General features: G+C 33.0%; 1 long non-coding RNA gene across 1 annotated transcript; it reads left to right on the top strand.

Moving 5' to 3' along the window:
• The first annotated feature begins 6005 nt into the window (after positions 1-6005).
• LOC145324240 (uncharacterized) lies at positions 6006-7528 on the top strand. The gene is made up of 3 exons (XR_013881218.1): positions 6006-6083; positions 6566-6653; positions 7328-7528. It is a non-coding gene; the product is annotated as an uncharacterized LOC145324240 (long non-coding RNA).
• The last annotated feature ends 1545 nt before the right edge of the window (positions 7529-9073 follow it).

Consider the following 9073-nt stretch of genomic DNA (forward strand, 5'->3'; position numbering starts at 1 on the left):
AAATTTATTTCACACTTTTTTTCAATAGCATAATCCTTTTATAAGAAGAAGCAGGATGTCTATTTGTCTATTGCTTAAGAGCTTGCTAACTACTGAGCCGATTTAATTCTCTTTAAGCGAAGCATCTTACAGGTCAAGGAAAGTTTTCTTTCTTCAAAAATATAAAAAAGAGGCCCAAGAGGCGTATTTTTTTGTTAATTTAGGCATGTTAGAGTTGTCCTTTTAATTTCAAACTTTGCATGGTGATTCATGTAGTAGTTAGGTACAATTTAGAAAGCGTAGCAACTCTATAATAAATACCAGAATACCCGTAGGTCCATTTTAAACAAGTCCATTTTTAACTTTTCTAACAACAAATTTGTATGTGGTATTATTATCCGATTGATCTGCTTTTTGGAATACTGATTTCTAAGACAACAAATTACAATATTATAAGCGAAGCATCTCTATAATCAAGTCCTAAAAAATTAAGTATATCATTAAACATAATCCTGTATTTCAGCAGTTTTTAACAAATTTACTTACATTTTTTTTGACTTTTATACTATAAACTGATTAATGAGTTCTGACAAGTGTTTCGTTTGTCCTACCGTTTCAGAGCTTCACTTTTATTGATGTTGTCATCCTTGTTTTTAATAAAAAAATATTTTCACAAGTAACATAAGCATGCACTGCACAAGCACGTCTTGATTCCGGCAAAAATAGAATACGCTTGCTTTGTAAACAGACAGAATCCATACAATTGTTCACAAAGATGGCTTTCTTTTCTTTCTGCCTATGCAGTGCATGAGATAATAAAGAAAGTTGCTGGGGTATGGGGATAGGACAATGGGCTTTAATTCCCCAATTTTCTGTATGTGCGATAATCTAATTAATAGTTAACTATAACGATTTAGAGTTTTCAAGCAAAGAAAATCCCCCTTATTTTGAAATAACTTGAATAAAGGGAGGGGGGTACTTTTTCGTGTGTTCGCATATTTTTAACTTTAGGTCAAATTATGTTAATTTATAAATAGCCTTCAACGAATCAACATATCTTTCCCTTCTAATATTTACTATCTACCAAAGGCAAAATATTGATAAATGAAAGGGGTAAGATTTGATTATCATTAATTGTCTTATCCCTGCATTCCATGAATAAATGCCTAGGTATGTATATCTGTTCCGCTTCCCCCCAATTGTGCCTATGTCCTTTCTTTATAACTATTGTAACTTTCATTTTCATATACTCAGAGATATAAAAGATATATAAGACAATGGACGATGATTGTATATGTATATCCCCAATTATGAGGAACAAGATATCCCCTACTGTAAATTAGAATTATTAGTTGAAAAGATTGGATACTACAAAACTACAAAAGAAATTAAAATTCCATAAAAGGATAAAATTACACTTCCATATTAAATCACTAGCGGTTTCGCCCCTAGCCTCTAGGGGCTTTGCCCCAAGAGGTTTGACCAAACAAATTTTTCGTGTTTTAGATTTTGAAGAAATTTTTTTTTTTTAATTGGGGAGGGGGGGTTGGGCGGGGGTGTAGTCGACCCCACTATTTTAATTTTAGTTTGAAAAGAAAGAAAAAATTTTAAGGGGGGGTATTTTTCAGACAGACAGACAGACATCGTTCTACTTTGTATTATAGATATATACATATTAACATATACGCGTCTATGACCGTTTTTCGGTCTTTTTAATTTGTATAGTAATTAAAATCGTAAAATATAAAAAATCTTAATATTTTTAATTGAAGGCAGTAATTGTTTTTCAAAATCAACACAATGGATAATATTTTGTAATTTTTTCATTAATTTACTAATTAAGTTTTTCCTAATATTAGGATAAGAATGGATAGAAAGTACCCCATTAGTTGAAAATAAACCAGAGGTGAATTCTTAAAAAAACTTTTGCCTCACTAAAATCAGTTTTCCCCACTAAAATTTTAGTGAGGCAAAATTATTCCCTCTAAATTTTAGCGAGCCTAACTGATTTTAGTGAGGCAATTTTTAAAAAAGAATTCACCTTAGGTTAATTGATATATTATTACTTGCATGTTGCACCAGATTTTAAAGTCCTCTAATAAAGTGATACTCGCAGCTGGCTAAAATAACTATACCCCCCATCCACCCCCTTTACACCATCATCTCCTCTTTTACTGGATGAACAAACTGACCAATAAATGAGAACCATTATAGCAATCCAAATTGACGACAAATTTTCCCCTGTCAATATATCCACATATTCTATAATCATAACTAGGATGAAAAGTCCATCTGAACAGCTATGAAATAGAAAATATACATGTGTTCAAAAATAATAAGTATACACATTTTGAAGTTTACAAAAAAAAAATACAATCAGGGGCGTCGAAGCTTTTTTTTGGGGGGCGGGTAAAATTTTTTTTAAGGGGGGGGTAATTCGGTTTTGGGGGGGGTAAAATGGCGCGCGAAGCGCGCCGCGAATTTTTTTTCCCCCCCCAAAATTTTTACCCCGGAGGTAAAATTTGCTTGGGGGGGGGTAATTACCCCCCCTGAAATCTGTTGGCAAGGGTAAAATTTGTTTACCCCCCCAAAATTTACCCCCGGGGTAAAATTTTTTTGGGGGGGGGGGTAATTTAAATTTTATTAAAAATTTAGTATTAAAAATGCGCGCGAAGCGCGCAAAAATTTTTTTTGTTAGAGATTTTTTATTTTGGGGGGGGTAAATACCCCCCCCTAAATGGTTGGGGGTGCCTACGGCACCCCCAGGGTAGGGGTAAATTTTAAATGGGGGGGGGGGTAATCGCCCCATTACCCCCCCCCTTCGACGCCAATGAATACAATGGATGGTAAATTGATATACACTCTAAATGATGATCAACCAAACTATTCTAATTATTTGTAATAAAGTTAAAAGACTGATAGTTTTAACAAACAAATCATGATTAAATGAATAAAAGCACCCAAAGTTTTTAAGTTAACGAATAAGAAATCATGGTTAAAAATTAAAATTTTCAATAGGTTATAATAATAAATTTCAAAGGTACAAGAAAATAACTGACCCGTAAAACAACAAAAACTAATTAATATATTATATTAGATAACTTTAATTTCATTAAAAAATCATTGAGTAACTTTTCATTAGGGACAGCCACATCATAGTGAGCATCTTTTGGCATCAAACATCGAATATCCGCATTATGCCTGACTATAATTACCCCCATTTATAAAAACAAAATGCTTTTTTTAGGGGATTCAAAGGTTAGTTGGAAGGAATCAAATTATAATATATTTCTATAAAAATCAAATACTTTAATGTAATTCAAATATTAACATGAATTAAAAAACTTAATTCATTCCAAAAACAAATTGAAGAAAGGTTTTATCGTTTTTGTCAATGAGAGTTTAATCAGGATTATTGGACCACAATGAGTTTTAAATAGCTTTATGGCTGGAGAACTCGAGCCTACCCATATACGTGTATTTCCTATAAATCTGACAAGGAAGCAGGCCCTTTTGTTAATGTTCAAAATTGGAAATTTCTGTGCAATATAAGTTGTCTTAAATATCTGTATTAAATAATTTACCCCCAAATTCCTTCAAGGGGGGAGGAAACAAAATACCTCTTTAATCCTCCACCCTGTCCAACCACCTTAGACGTACCAGATCCAACAGTTTACACAATTTCGCTGCAACATTTGACAGTCCACAGCGGCCATCAATTGCGCGGAAATATAACGGCTGATAATCCTTACTTACTCTATGATAAAGTACCAACATTTTTCTATTATGAAACACCTAATTAGTACCAAAAAAACATGTTAATGATATTATTTAACACTTTATATAATTAGGCAAAATAGATACCAAGTAACTATTCTTTTAAATAATTCTTTTGTTTGGAGGTCGCAGAAATTTATTTTATAAAAAATTTCCAATTTATTGTAAAATAGCGGTTACATCCCTAAAAGCCTCTAATGGCTTATGATGTGGAGAGGAGGGGGAACGTAGGAGTCAATCATCCCCCCACTTTTAATTTTAGTTTTAAAAAGTAAAGAAAAAAAATTAGGTTTTTGGTGGGTAATTTTTATAGGGGTGATTTCTTTTAGGGAGGTTGGTGGTTTCCACCCCAATATAGTCATAAACCTTCCCGGGAGCTAAACAGACAGACACACAGACACATTGTTGCTCAAATTTAGGCATGTTTGAATTATCCTATTGTTTTCAAACTTTGCATGACTTATCAGTCAGGCACAATTAAGAAGGAGTAGCAATTCTATAAATCATCATAGAATGTTCAACGAGTTGTTATTTGTTAATGTTCGTTTGTCTAACCTTTTAATGTGTTAAGCTTTGTTTTTTATGGATGCTGGCATCCTTGCTATGTTAACATTTGCTTTTTCATGTGAATGACTTTATTTGTGTAGGTGAACGAAAGTTTTTTTGGTTGCATAGTTTGTTTTGTAAAGTATAGGTTTACCAAAGTAAACAGAAAATTAATCTCGTCAAATTTCTCAAAAGGTGGGGAGGATACGAAATAACAAAAAAAAATTCCGTGCTTACACACTAAGTGCCTGTTGAGTACTCAGAGACCCCCCCCCCATCCCTCCCAACTTTTTATTTATAAAATAAACTGAAAAAAGTGCAGTTGAATTTTTTCCTATGCATAATCCAAGCTTGGGACCCTAACCTTGCAGTACCAATACTCCGGTGTCCTAAACCTCAACCCAGTACCAAATATATTCTAACAAAACCCAAAATTACCCAGTAATACAGTATATTTTCTGTACATATTTAGTAAATGCAAACTATATATCAAGTCAATTATTGTAAAGTACATTAGGTACTAAGCAGTAGCCTGTTGTTTGATGAAACTGATGATGGTGTCTAAAAAATGACGTCAAACTGGCCTACCGTTGGTCAATTTAAATGTATGCAGCCTATTATTGGTCATTTGTTTTGTATGACGTCATATTTTTAGGCACTATCATCAGTTTCTTGATGTATTATTTTATGTACTGCTCCGTGAGGTAGGAAATAATCTGTTACTGAAGTAATCTAATATCTAAAATGTTATATTTGCATAATTAATTAATTTTGGCTATTTGAAAAAATCCGCGAAATTGATTGAACGCCAAATCTGTGGTTAAAATGTTTAGTTTTGTTAAGCATACTTGACAATGACAACCATTTTGTATTTAGTGGTTTTATTACATTCTAGTTAACTGCCGGAAGGGAGAGGGTGTCATGTTCGAATCTTTATTTGGTCATTATGTAATTCTTTTTCATTTGTTACATAAAATACAAGTTAGAATTGTTTGATCCAACGACTGTATTACTACTGCTAAGGATCTGAACCTGGGGGCTACGCAGTATTCAATATAACCTACCCAAAGGTACAGCAAGACGGGGCTCGGTCAAAAAATACTCCCCCACCCTTCTCTTCTTAGTTTAATTTTTTTCAAAATAAGGAGAGGGGAAGGGTTTCCATGCTTACTAGGCACATTGAGGGAAACTACAAAAATTCCTGCAGGGCATGCTGGTTTCAACTCCTCACTAGCAGCTACGCACCTGGAGCCCTTTAAGGGCATTTAATTCTTTTTTTTCAAAGGTGATTTTCTCGTGGGTGGGTGGATAAAATAGTTTAAACCTTCCTTGAACCCATAAGAAGAACCTTATCTGTCAGGGGTTACGATCTTCGATTCACACATACAGGAAGACAATCAAACATCATTTTACTTTAATATTTCTTACTAGCGGCTACGCCCCTAGAAGCCTCTAGGGGCACTGCACTGGTAGGAGAAGGAAAAGTCGACCTCATTCTATTTTAAATTTGAGTTTCCAAAGAGTTATAAAAAATATTTTTTTGAGGAGAGGAGGGTTAAGACACCCTCTCGAAAAATAGTTTAAAACCTTCCCAGGACCTATAAGAAGCTTCACTGTAAAGGAGAACAATATCGGTTCAGCGGTTAGCGAGATCCTTCGGGACAGACAAAAAACGCTTACTACTTTATATAATAGGATAGAATGCAAGCAGTCTTGTTTGTTTTCAGACAAGACAAAAATAAAATGACTGATAGAGAAGTGTGGCAAGCTCAATCCTTACAGTAAGTATTCTTTAACATTTATTCCTATATGTGGGGGAGGGGGGCAGAGCCAATCATTCTAGCAATCGGTGAGATCTTTAGATTTATTCGGACGGAGTATAAATATCATTGTACTTTGTATTATACTTGTTGCTTCGCCATTAAATTAGCCTGAAACCTCTTCTAGTCTATTATAATACTTCCCTGCCAGCATTTTAGCTTCAACCAAAAAACCTTACTATTTTATATCATAGGATTTGTTATATTATCAAAAAATTTTATGTTTCCTAAAACTATGTGCTTCTCCCTAGTTACTAATAAAGATGAAGATCAGAAAATAGCTTAATACTACATAATTTTTAAAGCTTTCCTAAAAAGTACCATTCAATTGTACAGCCAACTTTCGAGATCTTGAGCCTCTGACAACAAAAAGTTTACTACTTCACATTAAAGGATGGCTGGTGCCGTGATTATTAATGAATTCATAAAAATATTTTGCTCAGGTTAGGCGAGGCTGCCCAATTCCTACCAATATTCCTTACAGATGCATTCGGACATTTTCTAGCTTTTATAGTCATGGTAATCACTCAGGTAACAATATTATGATCACATCCACCAGTTGTCAGGCAGTTGGTCAAGTCTGTATCATAACTACATACGATAAGATTTCTTCGTGTTTGTGATTTCATTTAAGAATTCTCCAAGCTAATTTAATTTACTGTAGAGCAATGTCTGTCCGTCCATGGGGGTGGGGAGGGGGGGCTCAAACATCCTCATTCTTACGATTCTTTCATCATATATTCATCATAGCTGGTTTTGTAAGTAGTGGTAAAACCACCCTTTTATGTTTAAGATACATCCATACGGTATTTTATTAAATATCTCAAAATAAATCTAACCACCAAGATTTTATTTTGTAAATAGGTTTGGTGAATTTTTAGTTTTATTTTGAATTTGAGAAATTTATATTCATCCTTATAATAAAGTAACAGGATGTCTGTCTATTTGTTTGCACCGAAGGATCTCGCTAACCCCTAAACCTATCGGAATTTCCTTAACAAGGTAGCTTCTCATAGGTAACGTTAAGGTTTATAACTATTTTGGGGGAGGGTACCACCAACCTCCCAAGAGAAATCACAAAAATTCGAAAATTTCGTAGAGACTTGAACGCAACATAGACATGAAATAAATAAATAAAAACATATACAGTGTCACTAGAGGCCTCTTGGGGCGTAGCCGCTAGTTACTTATACATTATATTTTAGGTTTTTATGTTCCTATACTGGAGAACTATAGGGTTTGAGGATTTTTCTGGGTCGGAGACAGAAACTTGAAAATTGGTCGATTTTTTATTTGTGTTTAAGTTTATAATACTCTCGATTTTGTTTGTTTGTTATGTTTTATCCTTATTAACCTGTATTGTTAATAAAGATTTTGAAAAAATGTCGGAGACAGAAACTTGAAAATTGATCGATTTTTATTAAATTTATTATAATATTCTAAATTTTGTTTGTTTTTTATGTTTTATCCTTATTAACCTGAATTGTTAATAATTTGAAAAAATAATTCTAAAAATATTTTTCAAATCCGTTTAATCTTAATAGGAATAGATAGATATAGAATTACTTAGGGCTCTCTATTTAAAGTGATAAGACACAGTGCGATCTTTTGCCAAAAAACGGGACATTTAGAGTAGACTAAAGTAAACTTCAATAAATAAGCTTGTATTTGAAGAAATGATGTAATTTCTTTTGCTTTAACTCGGAAATAACTTAAATTTTGCCTCTGTTAACTTCTAATGTACATTTGGTAAGTATGTCTTGCTGTTTTGGAGGAGCGAAGCTACCCTATTTTTAAAAAATCTATAAAACTTCATAACTTTAGTTAGGTTAGGAATATTTTAACAAAATCAACGTCTATGTAAATATTTCTTCAATGCAAACAATGTTTGTGAACAAGAATATAGCGTCAGGTGCACCCAGTTCGAGTCCCGGCATTTTAAGGTAGGTCCAGTATAAGTAAAATAGGACACTTATAAGGCATGTTTTCAAATATTTTTTTACAGATATGAACAACAATAACATAATTTTCAAAACACTTTTGATTTTGTGGTAATACCTTTATTCTAAGTCTAGCTATCTTCATTTAAAGTTTGTATAAGAATATAAACATAATTACTTAAATTATATTCTCTCTCAAACGTATATTTCTCTCTCTCTCTCTGATGCGTATATAATGTTTTTGCAATATTATAATTAATCCCCATATTTGAATTTCTGCTGGGCCAAAACCAGTTAGAACTACAAATTTTTTTAGAACACATGAAATTTAGCAAATTTAATTGCTAAAATAAAAGTATTTATAAGTCATCTTTATTTAACGACTCCTTTATCCCTTAAATGTCCATTACAACCGCGAGAACGGCAAAAATCGTTAAAAATCACGCCAACGGCGGCAAATAACGGCGAAGCGGTTCGCCAGAGGCAAATGATGCATAAGTCAAGAAAGATCCGCCTTAAAAAGTTTGAAAATATTTTAGAGATGACTTAGGGCTCTAAAATGACTCCTTCCCCCTCTAACGAAGGAAAATTTGAAATTAACAAGAACGAAATTGTTCAAACCATGCAATGTAAAATGCTCAATTACTCAAAAACGGCCAGGAGGCCCCAGGTTGTGAAAACTGTTTTATACACAATACATGTTGCATATTAATATTGTTATTGCAAAACCCGGGGCCTCCTGGCCGTTTTTGGGTAAAATGGAGAAAACTGATTTTTTGGGGTTAAAAATCTTAATATTTTTGGTGAAATTTTCTCACAAAATGTCAATTTACACCTCCAAAAAAATATTTTTTTAATTTTTTTCTTTAATTAGACATTGGTACAGGTATCTGAAAAGTACCTCAATCAAAAATTATTTGCATAAGCTGAACATAAATGTATTTTTTGTTGCTTTGAAAAAATTGTGTAAAAAAATCTGGAAAATCATCAAAACTGAAAAGAAATTTTTCA

Source organism: Acartia tonsa, chromosome 7, assembly GCF_053477335.1.
Source record: "Acartia tonsa isolate MP-2025a chromosome 7, ASM5347733v1, whole genome shotgun sequence".
In the NCBI taxonomy this organism is placed as follows: domain Eukaryota; kingdom Metazoa; phylum Arthropoda; class Copepoda; order Calanoida; family Acartiidae; genus Acartia; species Acartia tonsa.